General features: G+C 42.3%; 1 protein-coding gene across 1 annotated transcript in view; it reads right to left on the minus strand.

Moving 5' to 3' along the window:
- Positions 1-14,773, minus strand: part of LOC308331078 (frizzled-7-like) — a 456,379-nt gene that overhangs the window by 189,657 nt on the left and 251,949 nt on the right. The gene's annotated exons all lie outside the window — the stretch shown is intronic.

Here is a 14,773-nt window from a genome sequence, read left to right on the forward strand (position 1 = left end):
GACTGACTGACTGGCTAGTGACTGACTGACTGACTAGTGACTGACTGACTGACTGACTAGTGACTGACTGACTGACTGACTAGTGACTGACTAGTGACTGACTGACTGACTGACTGACTAGTGACTGACTAGTGACTGACTAATGACTGACTGACTGACTAGTGACTGACTAGTGACTGACTGACTGACTAGTGACTGACTGACTGACTGACTAGTGACTGACTAGTGACTGACTGACTGACTAGTGACTGACTAGTGACTGACTGACTGACTAGTGACTGACTGACTGACTGACTAGTGACTGACTGACTGACTAGTGACTGACTGACTGACTGACTGACTGACTAGTGACTGACTGACTGACTAGTGACTGACTGACTGACTGACTGACTAGTGACTGACTGACTAGTAACTGACTGACATGCAATATGCGGTGAGCTTCTGTCAACCACTGGTGTACAGTACACTACAGTACATGAGGAGGACCCCTCGAAAACAAGATGCTGCATCTCAATTGGGCCTAAAAAACAAATGCAATAAATAAATTCCTGCTGTTTGGGAGGGCAGTCGTACTGGCAGAGAGGGGGGGGGGGGGGTGGACAGGACAGGACAGCCCAGGCCTTGTAGTGTATAGCGAAGCAGCTGGCCAGATGTTTTCCATCACATCTGGGGAGAGAGCTGTCCCGGGTTAAATTCCGCGGCTTGGGGAGGCTGCCGGCGGCCCGTCCCTGGGGAGGAGCCCTCGACAGATTGTTGCACGGGGGTGGTATAAATAGCGCACCATTCCGGGCTGCCCTGTATACCCGGTTCCCACCATTCCACAGGCTGGGAAAGGAAGGAGGAGGGGCCCCCCCGGGCTGAGCCCCGGCTCCCTGCAGATCCACGGACATGCAGCTCTCCCTCTCCCTCTCTCTCTCAGTGGGAGGAGGAGAGGAGGGGCCCCGGGCCCCCTGTAGGACAGTGGGAGGAGGAGAGGAGAGGAGGGGCCCCGGGCCCCCCTGTGGACATGCAGCACTAGTACTCACTCAGTGGGGAGTGTGTCATGGAACTGCACAAAGCATCTGAAAACGGCTCTGGTGCATTCTCTGTAGTTAGTAGGATAGGATAGGATAGGATAGGATATGATATGATAGGGCCTATATACCCTGAAGACGGCCATTGTGTTGTTGGCATAGACAGATGAGAATAAACATAACTGTTTTGGCTATAATTTAATTTGTGGTAACAGGCACGCACGATACAGACATAAAGACAGACGCACACACACAGAGCGAGAGAGAGAGAGCGGTGCACACACACACACAGACACACACACACACACACACACACACACACACACACTCTGCTTCAGTTGGATGCAATAGTCTTTGGCGACATCTGGTGGGAATTATATGCCAATGCAGATTTCCAAAATGTCTCGTCCCCCTGCTGGTATGAAGTGGAGGCTGAATAAAAAATAAATTTAACTACAGTACAGATTATAGGCCTACTCAAAATCTGTAATCTTTATACAGTACTCAAGTAAATGTACTGTTACTGTCTGGGTGCGGGGTTTGTTGGTTGGTTGATTGATTGATTTAAAAATGTGTTCATTTTATAGAAGGGTACAGGTCAATACAAAATAACCAAAACATGACTTGTTTACCTCGGGGTGTATTTGTTTATTTGAAAAGGATCCCCATTAGCTGATGCCACGGCAGTCAGCTAATGGCGTCCACACAAAGCGAAATACATTAAAAAACAACTATACAACATGAATTGCATTAATTCAGTTACATAAATATAAAACACATTGATGTAACTGAATTAATGCAATTCATCATGTACTTTTTTTAGTGCATTTTCATCAGAACATTTAAAGACTAAAGAAAGTTGGGGGGGTATCTTAGTGGTGTAGCGAATCTTGTAGACCAGGCCAAGACCAAGTTGCTGTACTCTGTCGTCAACCCTAAGCCATTTCAGCCTATTAAAATGAGCAGGGGTGAGGTGGGTTCTGAGAGTAAGGCTGAGTAGTATAGCCTTTAGTTATTTTAAAGATATTTGGAGCTGTCTGTCTGTCTATGAGTAGCTGTCTGCCTTCCTGCCTGTCCAATTGTCCATGAGTAGCTGTCTGTCTGTCTATGAGTAGCTGTCTGCCTTCCTGCCTGTCCAATTGTCCATGAGTAGCTGTCTGCCTGCCTGTCCAATTATCCATGAGTAGCTGTCTGTCTGCCTGTCTATGAGTAGCTGTCTGACTGCCTGCCTGTCCAATTCTCCATGAGTAGCTGTCTGTCTGTCTGCCTGTCTATGAGTAGCTGTCTGCCTGCCTGCCAGCCAGCAAGTTGGTTAACAGAAAATAAATTGTTATGGCTGAGTAAAATAAAATACAATAAACACAATTTGCCTGAAAATAGATTACCCAGCTATGACCTTTTTCATGAAAAAAAATGAGTAGTGATATGGCTGACTGAGTAAAATAAAACAATCTACCTAAAAATAGATAGCTATAAGTGAAGAGCAATTTCCGCAATTACCATTTCCGCAATTTCCATTTCCTCAATTTCCATTTCCACCATTTCCGCAATTTCCATTTCCGCAATTTCCTCAATTTCCATTTCCACCATTTCCGCAATTACCATTTCCGCAATTTCCATTTCCAACTATTAATGGCAGCTGGGTTTCATCATTCAAATAAAATAGAATTCTGTCTGTTTAGCTATAAAATTCAGGAATTCAGGGAATAGGGATACACAGTATATGTCTTTCATTTGCATTGCATCTCCCCCCCAAGCTTTTATTTTCGTTCGAGTAATAGTAAAACTCTAATAGTATTACTTATAATAATGTAATTAAAGATAACTTCATTCAGATTTATTTATTTTTCCAGAAGTGATTACTTTACAACCGGTCTCAGTCATTCATAAATAATGTTTGTTCATGAGCTGGTCACTGAGCTCTCATTGACTCCAGTGCATTCTGCCAAACCTCCGGGTAGTTTGGCTCCCATGAAGGAAGAAAAGTATGTTGCTGTGTGTGTATATAGCTAAAATATAAAATTACAGATTGTTGGAGGCAAAATGCTTTGTTTATTTTGTATTTATTTGACGTCTTAATTTGGCTCTGGGTGGATGAAGCGGGACACAGCAGTCTTCTCTGGATGCTCGTACTGTGAGCACAGGAATCCAGGGACAGGGACCTCTTCCAGCTCAGCCACAAAATGTGCAGGGTTGGGGAACACCTCGTCAAAGAGCAGGTCTGTAAGCTCCGTCACATATTCTAAAATACACAAGAGCACATAACGGCATGTACAGTAGTTTGAGTAATTCATATGGTCTCTCAATTGCAACTAGAGCATTTATAATGCAAAGTTTCACTGATGACCATGGTACTGCATGTAACTGACCTGTAGTATAGTTGGTCTCAACCCTGTTGACCACGTGGTCCCCTTTCCTGGCCTTGGGAAACGTTATTTTGTGCTGCGGAACTCCTGACGCAGTTACCGCTTGGAGACGTCCAGCATTTTCGTTGAAATGCAATGCAGCGAGGTAAAGCCTGAAATGAGAAGAATGGGATGATATCATGAACCCAAGTTAGTTTTTAGATGGCTAGAAGATCACATTTTACATTGTTCAAGTGGCTGGCTTTCCCCCCCCCCTTTTTTAAACACTGGCAACCAGCACATAGGCAGCAGATGCACAATATTTCCAAATGAAATGGCACTATAATAATAAATAATACATAACACTTGATTACAACATGATTATTATATAATTTACCTGCAAAGCATTCCCAAGTACGAAAAGGCGACATTTTTCGGAGCAAATCTCAAAATGACGCTATGGTAGCTTCCCAAGGCAGATGTCTGGTACAGAGGGCTCAGCTTCTTCACGTCTCCCAGAATGCGCTTATTGGTCAATACCGTCTCCAGCTTGCGGACGGCCGTTGATCCTAAAGGGGGAAAGAGTATACTATTATAAAATACATTCAGTCAGTGGATTACATCTTGAGCAGTGTTGATTTCGTCGACAAAAGCTATGACAAAAAATGTTTGTCGGTAAACTATTTTCAATGACGAAAACTAAATGAAAACTAAGCTATGATGAATAAAACGAAGATTCACAATTTCGTCGACTGTCACAGCCCCTGTAGTTGGGCTACTAGGGCCTGTGTGGTTTGTTACAGGTAGGCCTAGTCTGGTGCTTCCCACAGGTCCTGCCCAGTTGCTGATCAGGTGCATTGGGAGCACCTGGCCAGTGTTCCCAGGGTGCACTATAAGAGGCTGGGTGTGGCAACGCTCAGTCTCTCTCTCCTTCCATGAGACAGCAGCATCTTTGCACCATTCAACACCCCACACTACACCCACCACACATCCACTCACTGACACTACTGATCTACTGATTAACACACTCCACCTTAGAACTGTTTGTTTGTTTGAGTCTTATTAAGTTGGTTATATTGTAAATAAATATTGGTTTGTGCACTTTTAAACAGCCGTGTGTCTTCCTCCTTTGTTATGGCCCAAGAGCCAGGTCATAACATCGACAAAGACTGAAATGTTAGGATGGGACTAGTGGACAAGAGATCCAGTATTGCATGCTGATAATAGCAGCTCTACAAGCTCATGTGTTGCGCTGCATTGTGAGCTTGTAGATCGGCTATTTTCAGCAAGTGAAAAATGAGGACAGCCCGCCAAAATACATTTTAGTCAACTAAAACAACTGTAGATTTTGTCGATTAAATTCTTATATTTAGTTGACTAAAGCTAAATGGAATTTTATTCGAAATCAGAATTTTCTGCCAAAATCAACACTGATCTTGAGAGTTTTGTTACAACAGCATTCTAATGACAAAAGGTTGCTATTGAATAGTGGCATACCAGGCTTCAGCCACTTGTTCTTGTCAGTCGAGGGGGGATGGAGGCACTTGGGGAAGTGTGGATTGTCATGGACATGAACATTGGTGATGTGGTTGATCACAGATGACCACTTTGCCACCGTTTCCTCTCCACTGGAAGAACCAGATGCTGACCAGTAGAGATGATTTTTGACGCTGTTCTTCCACAGCTTGACCTTAGCGCATTCTTTCAACTTTGCCATGGCAACCAGCTTCTTGGTGAAAGCTGTTTAAAAACATATAAAATATATTTTATTGGATGGTGCAGCGGTGCTACAAATGATCAATAAACACTATTTTCCATAATATCCTACCTTTGCATAAATGCCACACATCGTAATAGTGGGTAATAGTGGGTTTTTCCTCCCTCATATATTTTTGGACCTGGTTGTGTCGGTCTGTCACCAGGACATCCACCTTCACGCCAGCTCTGGAAAGGTTCTTTAGACTCCTGATCAGCCCTTCTTTCTCCATATGGACACTGCTCTTGACTTCATTGCTCTGTGTATCATAAACACACACATGAATACCAGATCTGCCTCATTGGTGAAGTTCTGCGCTATTGCTATACTGAACACATTTTCTAGTTTTTACAAACAATTTACCTGTACCAGCTGGATATCAACTATCTTGTTGGTGTCGAGGTCCATCATGGCGTAAGAGCCGTACTTTGCACAGTGGCCTGGGCTGTCCGCTCGCATGTCTCCACCAAGAGATACTTTTTGGTTCCGTTTAAGACCCTCCAGCAAGCCCGCCTGGTGTAGCCGCCATTTATGCAGCACAGAAGCCTGGATGTACTGGTGAACGTGATTACGGTGTGACATCCTGCTGAACGTTCTGACATTCATTGCATTGAGCACCTGCAATGAAAAATATGAAAGTTCCTCTGTAACAGTGTTCATACCACATCCCTCTGTAGCAGAGTGGGATGCACTGAAAAATTAAAACACAAAGCTGCGGGAGAAGACTCCATTATTTCTTACCAACCTTGTTAGTCTGGATGAAAGAAGAGCCCGTGAAGTAGACAGCAGCCGATAGCTGTAGATTCCCTGCTGGTGTGCTGCGCAACAGTGGCTGACTGTTCCACTTCCGGCTGAATTCACAAAACTCATGGCTGCAGGTCTGTGTCACACTAAGGAAAGTTCCTTTTACAAATGTGCGCACCTTGCAGACACTAGCGCATGTGGGGCAAATACGGAAAAGGTCCAGCAGGCAATCTTCATACACCAAGTACTTCACTGTGTGCTGTGGCTGTGTTGGCTCTCTGTTGACAAATACAAATACTTATTACAAAGTGTATACTTTTCTAGAATAAGGAAGGCACTGGAGCAATAAAGCATTTAATATTTACAATGTGAAGGCAAATAACGTGACAACTTTTCTATGTCAATACATCTTCATCGGGTCAGGATGTATTGACATCGAAGTGTCACATTATTTGCAGAGTTTGTTCCAGTGCCTTCCTTCTACACATACCAGTCCCACTCCTGAGATGCACCGGACTAGCCAGAATTTGGCTTGAGCCGGGGTGGAACCCCTTTGTTCTTGTATAATCTCTCATATTGCTATCGAAATGGCTTTGTCTTGTCAGCACAACTGCATGAAATTAAATAATGAGGAATATATTATCATACATATGTACTATGTTGTACATCAGAGAGAAAATAGAAGATCTACAGATCTTTTTCATTTTGGCTAAATGTTCAGCTATGGCATATCCAGAATATGGATGCTATGGATAATATAACAAGCAATTCTTGTTTTACCGTTCATTGATGTCGTCATCTAATTTAGACGTGCTGGGATGGTAGGTGGGGTCCTCTTCTGAACCGAGGGATGGGACCTCAGACTCCTGAGAAGACAGCAGCTCTAAGAGAGGTTGCTTTGCTGCCGGGCTCTCAGCTGGCACTAAAGCTTTCCTCTTCAGAGATGTGCCTAGAGGCAACTGAAACAGAGTGCCCACACCAACAGTCTTAGTGGCCACCGTAGCTTGAGAACCTGGAACATATAAGAATAAGAGTGTTAAATACAGTTTAGATGCCTCCAAATACACCCACCACAAAAGTAGCGTCTCTCTCTGTACCAAGGAGGAGGGACTGTGATGGCTCGCAAAATGTACAGAGCAATGAAGCAGCTAGCTCAGTTATTGCTGGACTGAGCTTTCTCAGTCACCTTCTGAGGAGGCAGAACACTGTGTAAACACCAGTGTTGTGTTTTAAACTGTGGGTCATACAGATTATGTTTGATAACTCCAACTTCACCCCCTCTCAGTCTCTCAAAAGACTCAACAGGGCAAAGTAACTCTGAAAAATGAATTTATTGTTGCAAAGCCAATGTTGGAATAGTTAGCCAAGGAATGGAATAGTTAGATCAATAGAGATATATATATATATTTATACATGTCATGGCATGCCATGTATAAATATATTGTAACCCCACAATTAATAATTACTGTCTCTAAGCCAATAAGAAGTGGTCTGACATAATATTTAGTTTAGTGATTTTTACCAAGCTTTAGTACATTGTGTCCAATGACCGAATAATAGATTATAGGATATTGTGACAGCAGTAATTAGATTAGATTACATTTATTGTCACTGCACATAGTATACAAATACTTTGACAATGAACATCAGTATGCAGCATAATGTACTGTCTGTGTCGAATGACTAATGAATAGGTTCTGTTATATTTTATATTCAATAAGTGACAGGAGTGTTGTCCTTCAAAAATTATATTGTTCATCAATAGAATCTGTCAGACAATTACAGACTACCATAATAACTTGACCAACCTTCACTCTTGCTGCTAATGAGGGTTCTTCTGGCAAGTTGCGTTGCAACTGTTCTTCTCCCCACAGAGCGGTCAGTCTGAACCCCAATTTCTCGGGTAGTGACTTTGTCACGCTGTCGCTGACCCTGTGTCTCTCTTGTGGATGGAAGGGTCTGCTTTGTGAACAGATAAGATGACAGTATAAATTACTTATTCAGACATAGCCTACTTCTGCTCATGAAAACAACAGTGCAGGCTATGACTTGATCAATAACACCCTCGTAAATCTGTATGTAGAAAATAAAATAATGTGAATGTCCACTTGTAATGGCCTATATAACTGTAGCATCAGTCTTGAGACCGCCCCTTATGCCCCTGTACACTTAGGGGGGTAAACCCTTACCTACAATACATGAACATGCACATGGTGTTTTGTGACAGTCAGTGAAGATGCATTGCATTTGCAGTGCACGTGTTCTATTGTGTTCTGTTTATCATCACCAGAAAAATGTTTTGGAGACTTTGGCAAATTATTTCAGTGGACAACACAACACAGGCATAACTTTATCAAAGAGCAGAACGTGATATTTCCTAATTACTCATATCCAGGAAACAATGCAACCAGACTAGGCTACTACCATCACTTTCCGGTACAGTGCAATACACTGATGTCGAACACAGTTATGTAACCTGGGGGTGGCGCTGTTGTTACTTAAGCGTCAAGTTCACAGTCACGGTGAGGGAAGGATTGACCCGGAAGGGCAAACGGCTTTGACCGCAGGTATGTCAGCACTATGAAATGGTTGGAGCGAAATGTTTGTCTGTTTCTGTCTGAACCATCCATGGTCTGTAAATATGTCTAATTATGGTTTATCTTTAACACCGCAGATCTGATGCTGTGCACAACACACTGTACATGGTGAAATAAATACATAAAAGCCAATGGAGAGAGCTGCCTGTGTGTATGTTATTGGGGCTGACACACAGGAGTAAACAACACAGCATTATGATGGCGCGTCAGTCAGGTCCAGCGACGGGATCAATCCCATGAGAGATCCGAGGCTCTCACACTTTCTGTATTTGGTCGATGGTCAAATCATGGACCATGCACTATGTTACAGTGGATGATACGATACACACTACAAACGCTACGTAACATATTGACCATTTTGTCGTTTAGCAGAAAATAGAGCCCAAACTACTACACATAAATAAAAAAGTATAATTATAATAAGTACTGCTGGAAACTTACATGAGAAGCAACAGGCCTGTTGACGACGGTAGATAGTGATACAGGTGGGGGGAGAGGAGCCCCAGCGGCGACATATATGTTCGGCTCGGCACCACTAACCAACATGAGTGGGTTGTCTGTAAAACCGAGCTGTCTCCGTTGCCAGTTTGAGAAACATTCGGCGGTGAAATGTTGGCTACATAGGTAGGCAGTGGAGGTGGTGTATAGCACATCTCTCCCGCCGTGGCGCATCACAAACTCCATCCACCTCTGTCTCATTTCCTCTTTTTTGGGGAACGCGAATAAACAAATGGAACCCCCTTGGCGAGCATGGCAGGCAGGTAAAACGCATTTTCGCCAAGGAGCCATGATAACGACTCGAGCAAAAAGGCCAAAAGCTAAACCAATGTTGTGTATTGGCGCCCAGACATATAGGCATTATACAGTAGGCATATAGATATATAGATAAACAGCGGGAGGAACTCAAAGTGGGTATGCAGAAGAGACCATGACCACCCCCTGCCCTAGGCTTCTCCCCTTTGGAGAGACAGAGAGAGCCGTTCATCTTTAGTATGTTATAATTGTTTGATCAAGTCATGAGTATACATAATAATACACCTGTATTTGCATACACAAACACAATGTCATATGGAGTATGTGCTGCACAGGTGAGAGACTTTACATTGAGATATATGGAGTTATATTCCAGGAGGCCTGAACACAGAGGGTCTATTATGGCCAGGGTCATACAGGTCAGAGAGCCGGGGGAGATGAGGACAAAGCTGAGTTTGGGCGAGGTGATTTATTGATAGTGACTCAGACAGTTTAGACCCATAAAATAAGGGGTCAGCACCAGGGCATGAGAGAGCAGAAGGTACCAGAAGGTAACCTGGGTCATTAGCAACTGGGAGCACACACACCACTGACACACAAGAACACCAATGTAAGTCTACTCACATGCACGTACATGCACTAACTGGAAATGGACAATTGAATGTATATGTGAGCGGAGCATCGTGGTGAGAACTCACTTGCAAGGATGCATTCCGCCTTGTATGTCACATGTTTTGGCTAATCCGAATAAACTTGTATACTATTTGAAAGAAAGAGATGTGCCTGGATTCTCCGATCTGTTCTACTGAAACCCGCAAGGTATATTCTCCACCATTATGGCATTATCCATATTTAATTTACTACAAATCTGGCGAGCTAGCTGCGGACGATTTCAGCCTGTTTTTTTTATTTTTTGGGGGGGAGACCTGGTGAGTTGACTCACTGCGTTTCCAGGAACAGGTTAACGGAAAGAACCTACGTTGATTTGGCGTCGGTTGCATAATGGTGAGAGTATTACTAAACTGCGGGCAGTGAGAGTCCATGATTAATAATAATAATTATTATTATTAATTATTATTATTAATAATAATGATTACCTACTCTATTTCTGGGAATCGCAATTGCCAGAGATAAAGTAGATTGATATAAAATTGTAAAACTAATTGAAAGTGAAATTGAATTAAATTAAATGGAATGATATAAAATATAAAACTAAAATAAAAAGTGAAAACTGAAATGTGATGACACGGGGTTTCCCGGATCTGTGCGATGTTGTGCCGACTGCGCTGGAGTCATTTAAGTCCATATTAAGTCGAGCGGTGAATAATCTACTGCAAACCTGTGTTGGTTATACAGGCTTATCTGGGAAATACCCCATGTTGTCCAAAAAAGACTTGCTAGGAACGTGTTGAATGCGATCATGTTTATACGACTTTTATATGCGTCCATTGTACAGTATATTTGGATTATTTGTAAGGGCTGCATCGTTCTGGGGTGTGTTTATGTGTTTATGATGTGACATGAACGTCAGCTTTGGGTGACGGGAGCGGGGGCTCACTGGATAATATCGGTGGGTAGCCTACACCGAGTTGACATGGAATGAATGGTGCGTGAGGCTGTTATTTGTTAGTTTTGAGATATATTTTTATTTGTTTCATTTATACTGTACAATGAACTGGTTTGACATGATCGATGGTATGTCGTGCAGTGGCGGCCATAAGCTTAATTATAACGTTTTGGGAATAATTAGGGACGTGGGATTGCGCCTTGGTTGGTAACGGTCATTCTGGGGAATGACCGCGGGGAGACTGTCCTAATTAAACGGAGTAATAATTCGCGACTATACCTGTGGGGCAGCGCATGAGGGTGGCAAAGAATTTTCGAATGTTAAAACTGAATATGTGACACAAGGTTATATAAAATTGTTAAAACTGAATATGTAAACAGAAGCGGGTTACATAGAATTAAGGCTTTGAGCTCACCCCATGTGAAAAAATCATCCCATTATAATATGTGTAGGCAGGTAACGTGAGAGCCTTGGGAGGTGTATAGAGGCACCAGGTACAGATTGGTACCAGTTAATTATGATGGATGTGATGAAAATGGTTGGATTAAAATTGAATTTGCAATGATAGGGTAGGTTGTTTTGTTGTATGTTGTCAAAAGTGTGGTCGATCTGTCTGCCTTTCTGTGGGCTGTGTCTCTGTCTATCTTGGCTGTGTGTGCGCGTAAGTGTGGAGCGGTGACGACAATTCCTGTCAGCCTCCGTCATTTAATTAGTTATTTGTTTTCTTATTTGGGATACTCGTATCTAGACCGGGTGTCCCAATGTCTGGATCCTTGTGTGTATGCTCAACAAGTGGGTCACGCGGCCCTGCGTGGATTTATCTAATGGTGATCCGGTGATCTTATTTTTATTTTTCCTTTTTTGTTTCGCTGCACTCAATCTATCTCTCTTGGATGCGATTTTTTAAGTTTTGTTTTTGTTTATACTGCGACTGTTGATCGGTTGTATGGTTGTGGGCTGGTGTATTGAATAATTGGCCTATGTTAGTGGGGAGAGGAGTGTATAGCCTACTCATGTGTGTATGGTCTGCGGACTCCGCACGCGCGCTGCAGGGGAGAGTAGAAATACTCGATTACATTGTTGCTGCATGCGTCTGCTTGTCTTGAGCTAGCTGTGCGTGTGTGTTTGTCCTAAATGAAGTGTATGTCTGTGAGTGTTTGACCTAAAAGGGAGACAAACTGTCTTGCCTAAATTCGTAGCTACTAATAACTTAAGGGAGGTTATAATCCTCGCCAGTCGCCTTGTGGGTCCCGCTGCTAGCGAGAGCATAAAATAATGTTGAGCGCTATATGGATATGACTGTCATGACGGTTTAAATGTCTGTCTGCCCGTATGTGTGTGGGGAAGAGAGAGAGACAGACAGAATGAGAAGAAGAGGAGTGTGAGAGATCGTTGTGAAAAGTGATGTTAAATGGTTAACAGCCGGGAGCCTAAAGTGGAGATAGGTAGCCTATGGAACTAATACTTAATGTAACTGGATATAGATGAATCCGTTCTATATGAAGTGTCATAATCCTCTAGAGGAGGAATGGGAAAAGTATAGAAAGTTATGCTAAAACACATACTGTGTGTCTGAAGAGTGATCAGATCAAATGTGTACGTGTATGATGAGAAAAAATATTAATACTAAGTTAAGGTGCTGCACAGGCCTTACTGGAATGGTTTTTGGACACCATGGTGTGACATGTTTATAGGCAGATAGCTGTAGAAGGAGCAGAAATCTACAGGTTTCCTTAAACCATATTCGTAACACATATAGCGGGCATTGTTCTTTTAATAGTTAAATGCATTGTGGACAAGCTGTATCAGAACGTGGAGCTAAAAAGTAATTTAGGTATAATAGTGACCAACGATAGCCTCGTCTATTGACTTCACTATATAATTTATAGTGTGGGGTTAAGCCTTTATGGAAAATGGTAGCTATGATCGCTGTTGTTAAAATAGTGTATTGCCTCATTCTGATCAGCTCATGGTCTGACATTGTTGTTAATTGGGAAAATTGCATGTGAATTCCCTAAGCAGTAAAAAATGGAGCCATTGTTCTCCCCTGACATGGTTAAAATGTATAGTCTAAAGTCCCCAGACAGGCCATGCCCTGATTAATGGTGTAAATTAGTTAAGAGCCAAATGCACCAGATCTCCTGTTCTCTGAAATGTACGCGATGGCAAGTTATTTAAATTGTAGACACATTCAGAGAAAAGCAGAATGTAAACTGTTTAAGGTTTAAGATAAGACGGAATGGAAAAATATTATGGAAGTATGGAATGGGACCTGGATTACATTACCTTTTGAGGAAATTATTAGGACAGCAAATAGTGAAATACAATTTAAGATGATAAATTTGATAGAGTGAGAAGACAAGTGTTTTAAAAATAAGCAGTTCTACAAGCAGTGTTGAAAATGTAATCATAGTACTTGCAGGCCTGGGAGGGGGTCATGCTGTTGTGTGGGATAATTACCCCTTTACAATTGGTTCATTGTCTATTTGCCTCTCCTCTGTGTGACATGGTTCATGCTGCAGAAAGTAGAGGGTTAAAGTGGATCACCTTATAAAGCCCATTCGTGGACAGAAATTGACCATAACTACAGTTTTAGCTGTGTTTCCTATTGAGAATGTAAAGGGTTACTTCCCACGATAGTTACTTTGTAGCTGTCATTTGTTATTTGTAATGTTAAAAAATAATTAGTGGATAACCCGAGGGGTTATTTCAGTGAGACTATTGGGAGTAAAGTAGCCTTGCCGAGCCATGAGGCCCATAGGGCAGGATCCCATATATCCCATGTCATTTGTAGCGTGGGGCAGCTTGATGTAGAAGTACACCTCTGGATATGACGCTAGTATGTCGCAGGGACTTACCCCCAATGCCCCAAGGCCCCACCCACCTATAGAGTCCCGGAGGAGGAAGTTAGTTTTGTGGTATTTGAGCCAGAGACCTGATCATGTAGGCTACTATGTGTATTACTGTATGTGACAAAATTGAAGAATTCGCCTGAACACTGTGTGGCTGATAAGAGATTGCATTTATTGAGGATAACATGTTAGCTTTTAAGGGCTTTCTTTAGGCCTGACACAGGCTAACAACTAGTCACTGATTGGCAAATAAGAATATTGTGACGATGATTGATTTGGTGACATCTTTTGCAAAGATCTAAGGAAATTCAGAGAAAACTGGAATGCAATTTACAATTTAGGCATTTAGAGCTCTATCTTAATCCAGAGCGTCTACAGTACGTAAAAACAAAGAGTATGGCAATAAGTCATAGGCCTACATGGAATATGATATATTAGAGTAATAACAACTATAATTGTGATAATTTAGGATATAGTTGTTCGAAGGGTTTGTAACTCAGGGCTGCTGTGTATAGAAATGGGTGGTGGGGTCTGGTAAGCTTTAAATGGTTGTGCCCCAGGATATATGATTTTAGTTTGACCAGGGTCTTGACATGACAAAGCATAGGGAAAACAGCTGGCCTAGCGCTATTAGAATGTTTATGACTTAGTTTACAACATGGGAAAAAAGTAACAAACCTCCCATGTCCTTCTGTACACAGACGTTTAGTGCAGGGTATTAGATTGTTTGGGCTGAATGTAAAGACATACTATGATCAGGTGCTCAGCAGGTCAAATACTACAATACTAATGTAAATGAGTCAATATTATAGTATTAGATAAGTGATCGATCGTGAATCACGTCAGCATGTGTGGGCAGTGATATGCTTATACAAATGGAGATGGACAGTTAAGTTAAGGTGCTACTACAGTCATGTGAGGTCAAATATATACCAGTATGACGTCAATCAATCTCTACGTTGTATTGTATCAGTTAGGTGATTAATTAGAATGTGTGTACAGTCTATAGTAGGCATAGTTTTGTTAAAGAACAATTGATTTAAAATAGTATTTGTAATGGTACATGACGGTCTTGTGCTGCACTCTGGTCTTCAGGGCCGGTGGAATGCGTGTCACAGATAAGAGGAGATGAGGTGAGATTCAATT

The sequence above is a fragment of the Protomyctophum bolini genome (assembly GCF_963924005.1).
Source record: "Protomyctophum bolini genome assembly, chromosome: 16".
Taxonomy (NCBI): Eukaryota; Metazoa; Chordata; class Actinopteri; order Myctophiformes; family Myctophidae; genus Protomyctophum; species Protomyctophum bolini.